Raw genomic sequence first — 16,206 nt, forward strand, 5'->3', positions numbered from 1 at the left:
TCATAGTTTTGCTTCAGGTAGTACTGACTCCAACGTGCTCATAGAGAAAAATTCAGCTCTTAAAGTCATGAAGTTTTCTTCAAGCCTGGGCTGCTCTTGAGGTTTGTCCTCCATGTAACATTCGCCACTCCATCCTTCTCGCAAACAGAAGAAAAAAGTCCCTATTATTTTGCAGACAGTCTGAAGGATATTTTGGACACCTTGTAGAGTGTCTAGTATTGATATTCTCTATCAGTCTAGGTTCTTATATGTGCAGCTGAACAAATAGTTGATTTTTGGTTCAGTATTTGAACAGAAAAATAAAAAATGAAATTGGTCATTTTTGAACCAAAACTGATTTTTTCAGTTTTTAAAATAAAACGTTAAAACCGAAAAAATAAATAATCATTTGGAATGTTGAATAGAAATGATATTTTGAAACAAAATGTTGAATTGAAACAATCTTTCAAAAATTGTTCATTTTGATGTTTTTCAAAATATGCTGTAAACCTTCTTTTCCTAGAAGTTCATTTTTTAATTAGATAATTCAATAAACTCAAATAAAGCCTCCCGCTATGCTCTGTTATCAGCGAGGAGAATCTAGAACACTCAGTGGTTCTGGGCCAGTGTCATAACATCATTTATGTCATGACTGTGATTGTTATCATGTCAGCCAAGCCCAGACTCAACAATATATGCCTTGGGACAAGACACACTAGAGTATACCAAGTTCAGATTCTCTCTTATGCCCATCACCCAGCTTTACCATGTGTCCTGCACAATACTGCAGGCAAATCTCAGGCTAGAGTCCTTGAGTCTGTATGTGGCAGTTCTCTAAGGTGGGCCAAGAAGGAGCTGCACCACTAAGACATGCATTAATTTTATTTGAGCTGGAGGTCGCTCTTTGCAGATCCATCTCCTTCCTCCTCATTTAGTATACACTATGCATCTATCTGGAGCCAGTTCTCAATGGTGTGCAGGGAATGCAGCAAGCTTCCCTCCCCACAGTGCAGATGATCTGTCTGAACCATCTCCTGTCTGTACAGCCCTATTGCAGGCCTTGCTAGAGTGAATTTTATCCTGTCAATCCTCCCTGTTTCTCACTAGAAGGCGGTCTCCCTTCCCCATTCAGTTCACGGAAACTTCTTTTCCAGCTCCACAAAGAGGATGTTTGTAAACACTGTAAAATGGCAGGTTTCAGAGTAGCAGCCGTGTTAGTCTGTATTCGCAAAAAGAAAAGGAGTACTTGTGGCACCTTAGAGACTAACAAATTTATTAGAGCATAAGCTTTCGTGAGCTACAGCTCACTTCATCGGATGCATTTGAGCTGTAGCTCACGAAAGCTTATGCTCTAATAAATTTGTTAGTCTCTAAGGTGCCACAAGTACTCCTTTTCTTTTTGTAAAATGGCAGTGTGTGCAAAAATCTCAAGGATTGCTAATGCAGAAGCCAAATGGGTTAAGAAATGGTTTGATGAACAGAATGTTGTAGGGCTGGCTTAGCTGACATGAGCAGGTCCAAGTTAAGACAAGACAAGACGTGCCTGAACAAGTAATTGCCGAAACAATTAACTATCGTGATTCTGTTTATAGTAAATAAGGGAGTCAGAAACTAACTAGACTATTGTGGGCATGTTTATAATAAACAAAGTAGGCAGAAGCACCCTGAACTATAAGCTTGCCTTATTGGTCCATATGCACTCTGGAAAGTGATTGGTCTGTACAAGTATAGATTTTAGTAGCTAGGAAAGATGTATATAAACTATGTGGTGTAGGACATGAATTGGAAACTGTGGCATCACCATGTACCTAAAACCCCTGTGTCTGGGATTGGCCAGTGAGGGTAAAGAACTGTTACAGTAAAGTAACCTGAGTGATGAGCTGGAGTTGGACTGAGTGTTTTGGATCCCAGAACGCTGGATGAAGTATTCTCCCAGATCTGGATGAGGTGTTCTGGATAAGCAGAGTGGAAAGATCTCGGAGGGAATCCCAGTGTTGCATATGCATTTCTTCTTATAGTGCTTGATCCTGCAAGTTCTGAGCCCTCTGATGCCATTCCAGCAAAGCACTTAAGCATGTGCCTAACTATAAGCACATGGGCAGTTTCACTGAGTTCAGCGCGTGCCTAAGTACTTCACTGGATCAGGAATCAGGATGCTCTGTGCCTTGCAGCATTGAGCACTTAGAAACTGGTATTTTTTTTCCTGCCTATATAAACCTTTGTTTCTGCATTAACAGCACGAGATATTTTTCATATAAAGAACAGTTTATAGCTGCGTAGTCCTCTCTGTAAAGACTATAAGGCTGCAGACATAAATTTGTGCTGAGTTTAACCTACCTTCTTTATTCATCATTTATTTTCCCACTGTCTTATTACACGTTACACCCTCTAACAATATTCCAACTTCTTCATAACTCTCTTATGAGAAATGAGGATTCTGCTCACTACAAAGGAGCTCCTCCACATTTTCTCATCGCCTTGATATGCAAGTAATTGTTTCCTCACTCTGTAACAAGCTCCAGAAAGATGTGCAGAATTGGAAAACGAGTTGTAATGAACTTGGTGGAAGCAGGAGGCTGACAGGTTGGGAGCAGCCCTGCTATCGGAAAAGAATGATAATTTCCATAGGATGAAACGGTTACAAGCAATCTTGTAAACCTAAGCAAGGTTAGCAGGCTGACATGCTAATGAGGGAAGGACTTTTTTTTAAAGTTTAATTGGTTACTTTTGGCTTTGAAGCCATATTGCTTTCTCTTTCTCTCTTCTCTTTTGTTATTTTTTTTAAATCAGCGCAAAATAAATGTGTAGATTTTAGGGTTCCAGTGTTTGATTCCTTCTCTCCTTTTGACACCTACTGATCTTTTCTGACCAGTGCTTCATGCACACTTAACTCCTTAATTTAATTGGATGCTGCTCCCTTCTTAACAGTGATTATTGATGGAGACACACGGCGCACTGGCATTGTGGAAATGGTTCTCCTGTGCCGTTACAGGAGAAATGGAGGACTCCATCTGTCGTAAAAGGTCACATGTTGGCTTTTAATTTCTGTATTGGTATGAAAGATACACGTAAGCAATCCTAAATCACTGCCTCTTCTCTTCCCAGCAAGGAAGGTGCAGGGTTACAGGAAATCAATGCTCTGATGCAGAGATAGGCAACCTGCTGCACACGTGCCAAAAGCGGCACGCAAGCTGATTTTCAGTGGCACTCGCACTGCCCGGGTCCTGGCCACCGGTCTGGGGGGCTCTGCATTTTAATTTAATTTTAAATGAAGCTTCTTAAACATTTTGAAAACCTTATTTACTTTACATACAACAATAGTTTAGTTATAAAAAGAAAAGGAGTGCTTGTGGCACCTTAGAGACTAACAAATTTATTAGTCTCTAAGGTGCCACAAGTACTCCTTTTTTTTTGGCGAATACAGACTAACACGGCTTCTACTCTGAAACCTGTCATTATGCAAAGTTTAGTTATAGAAAGAGACCTTCTAAAAACGTGAGAATGTATTACAGGCATGCGAAACCTTAAATTAGAGTGAATAAATTGAAGACTCGGCACACCACTTCTGAAAGGTTGCCGACCCCTGCTCTGATGTGAACTGTGATAATAGCAGGCCCACTGTCATCTCAGCCTTGCATGTTATGTGGCAGTGCCAAGGGTAAGGTGATCTTTGCACCTTTTCATATGTAATGTTCTCTCTGGAAGGGGACCGTTTTCTGGCATTCCAGGAGGGTAGCTGTAAGAAATGGGTCATGCGCAAGATAGAGGTAAACTTCCCTATTGGACTGCTCCTTTCTTCGCAGCACTGTGTAGGATCAGGCCTTGTGCTAGAGAGGCAATGGGCAGTGGAGTTACATCAAAGATGAATTCTCTGCTGGTTTATGCTGCGCAAAGTGGCCTAAGCAGACCAAAGAAAATGGCAAATAATCTCCCATTTAAAATTTCAGCAGGAGACTTATTGTGGAAAGGCTTCTTGGAAGGCATGTGTTGAAAGCTAAGAGAAAAAGAACTTCTGGCACAGGGAGTGCTGGGACTGCAGAGATCTGAGTTCAGGTCCTAGCTCTCTTGCAGATTAGCTGTGTGGCCTTGGGCAAATCACTTCCCTTCTCCAGTCTCAGTCTGCAAACCAGGAATAATAACCCTTTCTTCCATCTGTCTTGTCTATTTAGCCTGTTAACAGGACCAACTTCTGGACCAACTTCTGTTGGTGAAAGAAGAGCTCAGTGGAGCTTGAAAGCTTGTTTCTTTCACCAATAGAAGCTGGTTCAATAATAAATATTGCCTCACCCATCTTGTGTGTGTGTGTCATCCTGGTTCCAACTCAGCTACAACAACACTGCAAACAATATTAAACTGTAGGTTCCTGGAGGCAAGGACTATCTCTTGCTATGTTTACTTACAGCTCCTAACACAATTGGGCCTGATCTCAGCTGGGACTTCTGGGTGCTGCTGTATGACTGATAATAATGTGTATCTTTAAGTTGCCAAAGCTCATGATGCAGTGGAAAAAAAAAGTCTCTCAGTCCCTTTCCATGGTTGATGCACGATGTTGTACCGGCTCACACCACCTGGTACTGTCGGTGGCCGGTGATGTGTTTGATGTAGATGTCCCTGGACCATCGGATTGTGTCTGAGACCATGAGGTGCCGCATGAGTCGTGCGTACCGTCGACCGATTCCGCAGGTCCGGAGCACATGCTTGTTGCAGGGGTCCCAAGCGCCCAGGGCTCCGACAATCAGGGCATCCTAGCCCTGGCCTAGGCATCGTAGCCCTTCGCTCTCAGGGTGTCGGCCGGGGGGCATATTTTTCCATTTTATGAGCTCGGGATTCGCGGAAGGCTGGGGTCCTGTTCTCAAAGGAGACTGTGATGTCAATAGGTTTCAGAGTAGCAGCCGTGTTAGTCTGTATTCGCAAAAAGAAAAGGAGTACTTGTGGCACCTTAGAGACTAACAAATTTATTAGAGCATAAGCTTGTCTATGAGGATGATCTTTTTCTGGTCCTTGTCGGTGACTACCACGTCAGGTCGCAACTGGCTGTCCGTCCCGGGGATGGTGGAGTTCACGTCAACCTCCCCCAGGCACGGTGTGATGGCTTTCACCAGGCGGTTCTGGATGGCATTGTGGCGCAGCTGCCAGGCTCTGGAGTGGGGCTTGCAGCTGCACAGGACGTGGGGCAGGGTCTCGTTGGAGTAGCTGCACTTCCTGCAATGCTTTTCTCGGTTCCCATGGCGGACGGCTCCGTTGAGCGGGACGCAGTTTAGCCGGGCGCGGTGGATGAACCGCCAGTTGGCGAAATGGGTGAAGTTGCCCCCAGCGAGGAAGTGGTTGCTGGCGTCCCACTTGCTGGTAAGTTAGAAGATTTTTATCCTGGTCTGGTTTACGCTTCAGGGTTTCCATGTACAACGAGTGGATGGCTGCCTTCAGGGTCCTCTCCAGCATGCCCCTGGCGCTCGGGGTGATGATGGTGTTGTCGTCGGACCTGATCTGCGGCACCAGGACTCCCAGCTCCTGGCGCTCCTTGCACCATTCCCAGCAGCAGCCGATGCGCTTCCCCAGGCGACGTGTGGCATTGCGAGCGTGGGGCCACAGCGAAGCGATGTCGCCACCGTCCCGTCCAAATTCGCCATCCAGAGAACCGCTCAGGAATTTGGCAGTGTCTTGGTTGGAGGGGGCTCCGCTGATCCGCTTCTTAGTTATGTCATGGAGAGCGTTTGCTGCGATGTTCCTTGCCGTGGCGTCGGGACACGTCAGCAGGCGGAAGGCGTGAGTGATCACCGCGATGTCACACAGGTCACCCATGCGGGGGACACTGGCACCGCCATACCTGTGGGCGATATAGACCAGCTTGTTGTTGGCTCTCTGGGGAAGGAACAGTCACTTCTTCACCAGCTGCCGGACGATCTTGTCTGCCTTGTTGAGGGGTACCTTCACCATGGCGGATCCCCTTAGGACGAAAGAGATGCGGGGGTTCAGGAAGGTGTTCAGGGAAATATCTTCTGCCATGCTGCTAGCAGGGAGGCGTCGATCTTGGTGGCATCCTGTAAGATCTCCTGAATGGTGTCCTCGGGTGTCTGTCGGACACGAAAACCCGTCGGCATGCCGAGGTGCCAGTACGCCTGCCCCTCTGCCAGGGGGATGATGGGCTCGCCCTGGATCTGGAACCCTGTTGCCTGCACCGAGTCCCTTTTGCTGCTGTTGATGTAGAGAGATACGCACTTCTTTGCATTGAAGCAGAGCCCCATCCAATCGGCAGCTCAACGGGTGGCATCTAGCATACGTTGGAGGTTCTCTGGGTTGTCTGCGGTCAGCGTAAGCCAGGACTCTCACCCTCTCGCCGTGGAGGTTGAAGCCATCTGTGTCATTGGAGATCGCTCGCAGCAATGGCTCCATGGCGAGGTTAAAGATGATGGGGCTGAGGGGACAACTCCACTCCGGATCGGGATCTCGGCGGTCTCCCCTTCGACCGAGCGCATGGTTGTGCTGCATCCCTCGTACGCCTCTCGGATCACACGGAGGAAGTTCTCTGGCATCCCAAACTCCTGGAGCGTGGCAAAGATGTGGTGGTGGGACATGGACCCAAAGGCATTAGCTAGGTCGAGCCATGCTACCGTGCACTGCCTCCACGCCCTTCTGGCCATTTCGATGGTGGTTTGGAAGACAAAGTTGTGTTCATAGCAGCCCTTACTAACAAAGGAACAAAGCCAGTGGTGCTGAATGGCTTCCAAGCAGTCTAGGGATGGGATGTGCCAGGACATACCCGTAATGTGTCATAACCCAGCAGAAGTGTAATCTTGTAGTTTTAGGTGAGATTTCCTGGCAGAAAATAACTCCCAGTCCAGATACAATTTACAATGCTGATACCTCCTCTGGGGTATACGTGTATGTGCCTGCTGTGGTGATGAGTCATTAAAATAGTTTCTTTGACTCTAGGTCAGTGAACAGAGTAGCCATGCCATTGGGTGAGTACTGCTTCAAAGGCCAGGGTGTAGTGTTTTTATCTGCAGTAAGATCCTGTCTGAGTTTGAAGGCCTTTGATTACACAGTACAGTTTGTTTCTTCTTGTGGATTTCATTTATTGACCTCCGATGCTATCTGAGCACTCAATCTGTTTTGTATCCCATCTCTCATTGAGCGATGCTGTAAATACAGGCTCCTTTTCCACCCCCGCGCCGCTCCTTCTTGATGAGGGTATGGCAGCTCGCATCTGGCCACTGGTCTTTGAGAGCCACCGTAAAAAGGAGCCAGTGTACAGCCTGCATGCTTTTAAAAACATCTAACTTCCACATAGGCTTCTCTGCTTTCCTTTCTGTCTGAAATCAAAACCTCCCCTCTGCCTGTCACTGTGTAATAAAGTTGTTCTCAGTGGAGCATAACACTTAATGAAAAGCTTAAAAATACAATACTCATTGTTTTAAGCAAAGGTTGCTACAGAAAAGACAGAACAGGTAATTGAGTAAGTCAACCTCAGTGCTCCAGCCTTGCATGCTTCTGCCTAATGTCTGCAATGATGAATATTTAAATCAGAGTAGGGAACACGTCAAGCACTTATCTGGTTCTTCTGGGCAGAAGAGATTGGGAGCTTGAATGACAAAGGGCTCTGCCCAAAGGTTTGTCACAGATCAGTGAAATACAATTACATACCACTGTCTATTCAACGACACCCAGAGGCCTAGTAGATAATTCCTCCTAAGGGTTCCAGAAGTTCAGAACTGCACTCGGACTGACAGAATGATACAAGGTCTTGCCTCTAAGACCTCAATGAAGAGGCAGTAAATCCATCTGGAGTGAGGGCAGTTTGGCACAAGCCACCCTCAGCTCCTGTTCCTGCTGGGTGCAGGAGCCAGCTGGTGAAGCCACCAAAGTGAGGACAGGCCTGTGAAGGTTCAAAGCCAGACTGACTGAGAGATGGATGGATTTGCATCTCAGCAGAACACCTGTGAGAGCATGACAGCAGTACAACCCCTGCCTTCCTCTGGGCATGAAACCTTCCCCTCCTGTACAGCTGCCCCTGGCCCTGAGGTGTGCATCTTGCTGGAGGCAAAGCACAGAGAAATTATGTTTTGTCTGAACTGTCCTGAGTTTGCAAACTTGCAAGATTTCAAACCTTTTAAGAGGCCATGAGCAGTTGTTATTACCTACAGTTATCAGTTACCGCACAACCCTTTCTAAACAAGCACATTTATTCTTAAGGTGAAAGCATTAAAAAGAACCTACAGGCATGGTAAAAAGCTGAGCAGAGATCAACCCCAAATACAACAAGGGCTCTGGCAGGTGATCAGACCACCCTTCAGGCCCCACACAGGAGTTTTTCCTGTAGTTACAAGTTCATAACAACTTTTGCTCAGAACAAGAACAAAAATTAAAAGTTCATTCTTTCCTTCATGCTGCTTGGACCTTTGATCTTGTGCTCATGAAAGAGGTGATCAGCAGACAGTGGTTCTCTCCTTAGGGAATAGCTTCAAAAGGTTGGGTCTAGAGGTGGGAATTTCCATTCATCAACCTTCTCCCTGCCAGTATTTCCTAGGAAACCCACTTAACTTTGTCCCAAAACTTTCTTCTTATCTAGCACATGGTTTAAAATAGCCCTTTGATGTTCATAACACTTCCCAAGGTTTATATTGGCCTTGTCTCCCCCCTAGAGAAGTTGCATCAAATCCCACGGTAATACATAAAGTTTGCATTCAATAGAATGGACTTCAAAGATACTTAAACGTCATTCAATAACGTTTTTCAAGGATATTGCAGGAAACTGCCCAATCTGTCACAGTTACATTATCAGCACAAACTCACTGAGGGCCCGGCAGTACTCCGATCTTCCTGCTGCACAGATGGATTTAAAAAGTTGATTCCTACACAACCCAAAGTAATGACAACTGATTTGTAAACACTGACATTATGCAACCAGTTGAAAGGTTATTGTTGTTGTTTATTATTAATATAAAACAACTGTAAGGAAAGGAATGCCCCCCAGGGACTCTGACAGTCCAGGAACTAAATCAGAGATCTGGTAGATTTCTTCTCTTTTTCTGAAGCTATGATCAACAATTTTGCAGTAAAACCAAGCTACGAACCGCTGTTTTGCAGGTGTCCAAGAGCTACCATTTCATGGTGTGAAAGGCATCAAGCTCTCAGTTCCTGGCCTGACTGCAGGGTATTACTGTTCTCATCCAGTGCAGCTCCAGAGGAGAAGCTGTCTAAACTTCCTGAGAGGCAGGTGTTTCATGTGTGTGGTGGGACTTTCTGGGATATGTTATATGCATAAGCGTGTGCTGTACAAAAGGAGACTGAATCTGCTGCCTCTTCTGAAGATTTATCAAGTTACCGGTTTACATATTCAGTGACCTGCAAAGACTTTTGCTTCTCCCACCAGTGATAACTATTTTTTTATGCATCCGACAAAGTGGGTATTCACCCATGAAAGCTTACGCTCCAATACGTCTGTTCGTCTATAAGGTGCCACAGGACTCTTTGACACTATTTTTTTTTAAAACAATGTCAGTCATGGGAAGAGTTAGCGAGGAGAAAAGAGAGAAGACTATCCTTGTATGACAGGTTTCAGAATAGCAGCCGTGTTAGTCTGAATCTGCAAAAAGAAAAGGAGGACTTATGGCACCTTAGAGACTAACAAATTTATTTGAGCATAAGCATCCGATGAAGTGAGCTGTAGCTCACAAAAGTTTATGCTCAAATAAATTTGTTAGTCTCTAAGGTGCCACAGTACTCCTTTTCTTTATCCTCATATGGCATCTCTTCATAGGTGCCCATTGAGGGAAATCCTCAACAATCCATCCACAGCATGGGTGACCATGTACAGGCTAAGATATAAGGGTTTCGAAAACAATAGTTCCAGTTTTAAGTACAGCATTGGGAATTGGCCTCTATTGTCGTGTTCCAGTTTACTGGGAGGGGAGTCATCTCCTTAAAGCAAAACACTGAGGGGCAGATCCTCGGCTGGTATAAATTGTCAGAATGCTGCTGACTTCAGTGGAACTATGACAATTTACAGCAGCTGAGAATCTGCTCTGAGACTCAATAGGCACATCTTGCTTCCTCCTCACCTTAGGATCTCCCATGATAGTGACTCCAGTGCCTGGCAACATCCCTTTCAGATTCGTGACCCAGAGTTTGCAACAACGTACGATGAGACCTTCCTATCCCCAGGATGCTACAAGCACCAGAAAAAGGAATATAAGGTCGAGCGGAAGCAAGATGTACTCTCACAGACGTAGCCTGCCAGAGTCTTTTGCTTGTGCCTCTATTTAAAAAAAAAATTCCTTCGCTCCTTATGGGGCCAACAAAATTGATCCTACAGCTTGACAAAGCTAGTCAGTTCAACACCTCAGGAACTCAGCTGTCTTATTGACCTGATATGCATCATTTGGAGAGGTATGGATTTCAGTATTGCATATTGGAATCTTGAAGTTAGTTCTCTCCTATGGCAATGAAAAGATCATTTAACTTTGGAGCTACTGAATTCAAAAGAGCTCATATATAATCAGCTGAGATGCCCAAAGTAAATACTAAGATAACAGGTGCTTTAGACAATATATATATTTTGCAGCCAAACTGAGCTTCTCAGACCAGGTTCACAGAAAGATTTGCTGAGGTTTTTTAGCTATGGAAGCAAAACTGGGCCAGTTCTGAAAAATTCAGGGGTGATTTTATGGCTTTACATACAAAATATATAGATTTTACATGGTTGCAATACAAAAAAGCCAGGTGAAACTGTTTTAAGCAAGACTTGCACTAAGATTTGGGTTTGGGTTTTTTTTTCCCTCCAGACATGAAATTTGAACTCATGCAGCTCAAATCAAAAACAATGTTTGCTTCAGTCACTGCCTGGTTGAGTTCACAAAAAGAAAAGGAGTACTTGTGGCACCTTAGAGACTAACAAATTTATTTGAGCATAAGCTTTCGTGAGCTACAGCTCACTTCATCGAATGCATCCGATGAAGTGAGCTGTAGCTCACGAAAGCTTATGCTCAAATAAATTTGTTAGTCTCTAAGATGCCACAAGTACTCCTTTTCTTTTTGCAAATACAGACTAACACGGCTGCTACTCTGAAGCCTGGTTGAGTTCAGTACAGCTGCATGCAAATGATCAGTTAATAGTGATGATATTGAAGATGAGTTGCAGTTCCCAGATTTTCATTTGTCCTGATATGCCTTTTAATTGCACTTCAGTCACCCATCAACTCTGACTTGATTCAGCACTAAACAAGGAGAAGCACTGAGTTCAATTCGGTGATGATTATCTAGATTATTCAGGTGGCTTCACTCCTATGGATTGGTTCATAACAGCCTAGGTTCGCTGCTGTGTTCATGGTGGACGAAACAAGTGAAATGAATAAGGATTGTTTTCAGAGCACTGTTGCATACAGCCCCATGCACTCTCATGTAAATAGGAAGTTGACTCTCATTTCTGATCTCCTTTGCCATACGTGGTGCTTAGGACTTCCTCTGTGAGCTTTTAAAAATCCCACTTTACCCTGGGCCTTAATTTTCTGTGACCTTCCATATAACACACACAACCCTGGTTTCTACAAAAGGTTCCTTTGCGGAAACATGGCTAGTTTGTATGTGAACAATCAAGGTTGCAGCTCAGGTTCTATTTGTTTTAATTTGCCATACTTTAGAATCCTTATTAACGTCTCATGGTCAAATCCAGATGGCGGTACAGAGCTCAGGGTAGGTGCTGGAAATAGTTGTTGTTTGTGTTGATTATAACTCTCCTCAGATAAAGTGTAGAACTGTTTGAATTTTTGGCCTTTGGCTGTTTGCAAAGCTGCTGTCAGCTTCCAGCCCAAGCTGATTTGTATTCAGTACACGTCCCCCGCTCGCTGGTAGGGAGAAGCAGCGAGTGGACCAGTTTGCTGGTACCCAACAATCTTGAAACCAGCGGACCCAGCTGCATCTGGGGTGTTTTTAATACAGTCTGTCCCCTTCCCCTCTTCTAGCTCTTCTAGCCAAAAGAGTCTCTAATTTACAGCCTCTGAAAAAACATTTTCCTATGGAAGGGAGGGGGAGAGTGATTTTTTTTTAATCCCTCAGCTAATTAAACATTAAACTAAACAATTTAAAAAAAATTATGAGGTGAGACACTCTGCTCGTTTTAATATAAAATAACTTAATGAAGTTCCACATTCTGCCTGCGGAGAGGAGGGGAGGAGAGCTGTAATCGGAATGAGAGAGGAATAAAAATTGAACTCTCTGAGCGCTCACTCACATGCTCGCTCCAAGTCGCATCCTCAGTGCTTGGCTGTGTTTAATGGTTCTTCCTCAGGCTGTTAGGAGGAGTGCAAAATGAGCATGTGATGTGTAAACGGGGCCGTAGCTGGAGGAACGGTCTGATGGGCAGGGGGTCCAAGGAGTAGAGCTGCAGAACAGATTTCTCATAAGGGCAGGACAGCGGTGAAACCTTCCCCTTAGATTTCAGGCGTAGGAACAAGTTTGGCTGGAAAGCCAGTTAGTTTTCTGAGATCATATGGGGGATCACCTGGCAAAGGGTCTGTAACAGCTTCGCTTGCTCTCTCAGTGAGTGGAGAGAGACAAGGGTGATGTGAAAACAGGGGTGGGGAGTGTCCATGCTACCACTTGAAGGGAAACTGCAATTTACTCTATATAAAAGACTTGGGTATCTCTTCATCTCATTACCAGCAAGTAAATGTCTCCCCCAACCTCCCTCCATACCAGCCCATACATCAGTGGGAGCGCTGCCTACAGCAGGATCATAGGACCCCTGGTGCTTTAGCACTGCTGCTGTTTATAGGACGCATGTGATGGTTTTGTGCCCAGTGAAGTGTCATAGCTTGTCAGGCAAAACTTATCTCTGCGTTTAAGACAGTCAGTGTTTGACTTGGTGGTGGTTGCTATTTTTTTTTTAAATAGGGCTTTAATTTCATTCTTCGATGGGGGGGCGGTCGTGGGGGAGAGGGATTCTAGAATGGTAAGTATTATCCCTGCTCTCCTTTCCCACAACCCCCTGATCCCTGCCCGTTTCCTCTTCCATTTGACACTCCTTTCCCCCTAGTTCACACCTCCCAGCTGATCATTTGCCCACCCTTGTCTCCTAGTTATTTTCCTCATCCAGCAGTTTCCTCTCTCCCTAGGGAGGGCTCTTTGCTTTTCTAGTTTTTGAATGATTAGCCGGTCAAATGTTGGGGATCCTTGAGTTTAAGTCCACCTGCTAAAGCTACAAACTGCCCTTGTCCTCACTACGATTTAATCTCATCTTAGCTCATTTGAGTTCAGAACAAACCTTTTTTTCCTAGTGAAGATTCTGCAAAGGCTGAGTGCTCCCGCCCATTCCCCTCTGTGCTGAGAGGAGCTTTTGCAGGCCCCCCTCCTCCTTTCCCCATACATTGGCAGTGCTGTGAGAGGTGTAGTCCCAAGCCCTGCTGGCCCCCCGTACAACACTGGCTGAGTGGAGAGCGAGCCCGGCACTTTGCAGCAGGGCTTCTTCTGCCTAGGTGAGCACAGGCCAGGCTGGAAATGCATGATCCCAGCTGTTGGGCACCAATCATAAAATACCATTAAACATAACAGAAATGATTAATGATGAAACAAGAAGCCAGGCTGCTGACCTGTTTTGTGACAAAGGAAGTGCTGCTCAGTAATTGAACTCAGGAGTATCTGGAGACATTCAGAGCAGGATTGAGGCAGGCTCCATAATGTATCAGGCAAATGCTTTTTGTTAATTATAACATTGCATTAATATGAAAAATACCAACATCTTCTCTACACAATTTCTTCTAATAAATAATAAAACCTGCTTTAAAACTACAGTGATAGTTGCCAGCTTCTCCCAGGCTGATTATTTCTGCTGATTAGCACTTTCTCTGTCACAAACCATGTCAACAGCCTTCACTTCCCTGCTGGGAAGTCACTGTAAAACTGGCAACCAAGCTCATTAAGACAGACACCAGCTCTGCTCCCAGCACTGGAATTATGAAAAAGCCATGGTGGGGTCTCTGGAACCTGTTTTAATGATTCCGTTTGAGGTAGGTGTGTACATCGGAGACAGGCCTGAATCAAGGCCCTGTCGCCAAACACTCCTGGACTAGAGTGTTCAGACTCTGGATCTGAATATTGCAGTTGTCTATTCAGTACATATGAATATCACTTTTATTTAGATGGCATCAGCACAATTTCCTGTCAGAACAGAACTGTGAAAAATTCTGTGCAAAATTCACTTGAGGCTACTGGAGAGAGTGTGTGTGAGAGAGATACACAGGGAGGTATAGTTTCCTTCCACACGTTGAGCCAGGAACATGTGCACTCGGGACTGAGCAATCCTAGTGCAGGACAAGGGACTGTTGAATTCTAATGCCAGCTCTGACCATGATTCTCTCTGTGACTATATGCAAATCACTTAAAATCTCTGCCTCAGTTTCCTCATCAGTAAAATAGAGATCGTTACCTACTGGACAGGGATGTTGAGGGATTGGCCAACTAGTATTTTGTTAATTACTTTCAATATATGCAGGAAATATTCTCTCTCATAAAGTATACTCACTCCTGAATTAGTGAGGATAAAGTGGTATCTGTTACTACCCATTATGTTTACTCTGTGTAAGCATAATAATGTACTATACTTGTCTCCTCTTTTTTTATTGTGTAACATCCCATAATGTGGTAGTCTAGAACAGTGCACTGTTGCTAGAAAATCCAGTACTAAATTACCTCATATGCATGTGCAGGATTCTCTTATTAATTACTGTTTCTTTGTATTACAGTAGGCCCTAGAGGCTTCAGCTGAAATCAAGGCCCCATTGTGCTGGGTGCTCACAAACACATAATAAGATACAACCCTTTTCTGAAGTGCCTGCAATCTAAACAGACAAGACAGACAAAGGTGGGGAGAAAGGAAGTATTATCCCCATTTTACAGAAGGGGGATGTGGCACAGAGAGGTTAAGTAACTTACCCAAGGAATCTATGGCAGCACCAGGAATTGAACCCTCAGATCTCCTGAGTCCCAGTCCAGTGCCTTAATCACAAGACTGTCTCTTTATGATTTTTCTCATAACATGTGATGTGACATCAGACAGTCAAGACTGCAGTAGCCTCCCTGACCCTTGGGAGCCTCCTGTCGCCCACCATCAGGTCAGTGGCCTGCGGATCCACACAGCGTAACACCCACTGGCCCCGTTGCTAACAGCTATTGCACAGAGGGCAGCCCTGTAGAGGTAGATTCTGTGGCATAGAGACTGGAAATACTTATCAGAAGTAACCATAATTTCACTGCCATGATACTACCATCCTCTCGATTTTTTTTCTTAATAAAATGCAAAACGTACCCACTGCATTTGTGTCCTGTTTATTTTTCATGTTGAGAGGCATTTTCCTAGTTGCAGCTGTTGGACATTTCGATGTGAATCTGTGTTCTTAGGTACTAATAACTCCTTCCCTGGGGGCTTCAGGATAATGAGCCTGTTTTAGCCTTTTGCAGTGAATTGCTGAACATAATTGGTATTTTGGTAGCTCAGAGTAACTAACATCAGTTCAGGTCAACTCAGTCCTTGTCCAGACAATAAATATTTAGGTCAGATGGCAAACCAAGTGAAGAGTAATAAAGCATTTGTGGAATAAAGCTTTGGAAAATTGGTTCTCTTTGAATGACATCCATGGTGACCCCTTGTCGCTCTTGTGAATAAGTATAAGGATCTGAGGTTACCTCAGAAGAATATGCAATTTATGGCCCAATTAAGGTATACGTCCTTGAGTACGAAGGTCAGATGTTCAAACAAGAAAAGTAGGACAGTATTTGTGACTCGTATTATTGTTTAACAGTGTGTGTCTTTGCTCTTCAGGACTGACAGTTCCTAGAAAGGATGGAGAGCTTATTCCTTAATATGATAGCCTGCCTCAGGTAATTGCTCGACAGCACAGTTAAGATAGATATCCGGCAGTAAGAGAAGCTCAGTGTCATTGAAAATGTTTTTTTTAGTGCCCAGTGGCACACAGCATACATTTGTTCAGTTGCCTTAATGTAGTTCTTGGATCAGATAGGGTTAAGCAACAGCAAGTAAATACTATAGGTCCTGATCGTCATTTACACTAAGGAGCCCTTATACCGCCCTGGCAATGTAAAAAGGGCTTTAAAATGAGTGTAAATACTATTTACAGTCACTGTAAGGCCCTTTTCCATTGCCAGAGAGATATAAAGGGGGTTTAATGTAAATGATTAGTAGGCCCAATCATCGAATCATAGAAATATAGGGCTGAA

General features: G+C 44.5%; 1 protein-coding gene across 2 annotated transcripts in view; it reads left to right on the forward strand.

The window, feature by feature from the left end:
* The window catches only part of TMEM132D (transmembrane protein 132D), a 416,624-nt gene that overhangs the window by 90,810 nt on the left and 309,608 nt on the right, over positions 1 to 16,206 (forward strand). The window contains exon 1 of one of the 2 annotated variants that reach the window (XM_038373446.2): positions 15,789 to 15,849. The exons of the other annotated variant lie outside the window; for it this stretch is intronic. The gene's annotated coding sequence lies outside the window, so the exon portion shown is untranslated. Of the gene's footprint in view, positions 1 to 15,788; positions 15,850 to 16,206 lie in introns of those variants that run through there. 2 annotated transcript variants of the gene reach the window in all.

The sequence above is a fragment of the Dermochelys coriacea genome, chromosome 15, assembly GCF_009764565.3.
Source record: "Dermochelys coriacea isolate rDerCor1 chromosome 15, rDerCor1.pri.v4, whole genome shotgun sequence".
NCBI lineage: Eukaryota > Metazoa > Chordata > Testudines > Dermochelyidae > Dermochelys > Dermochelys coriacea.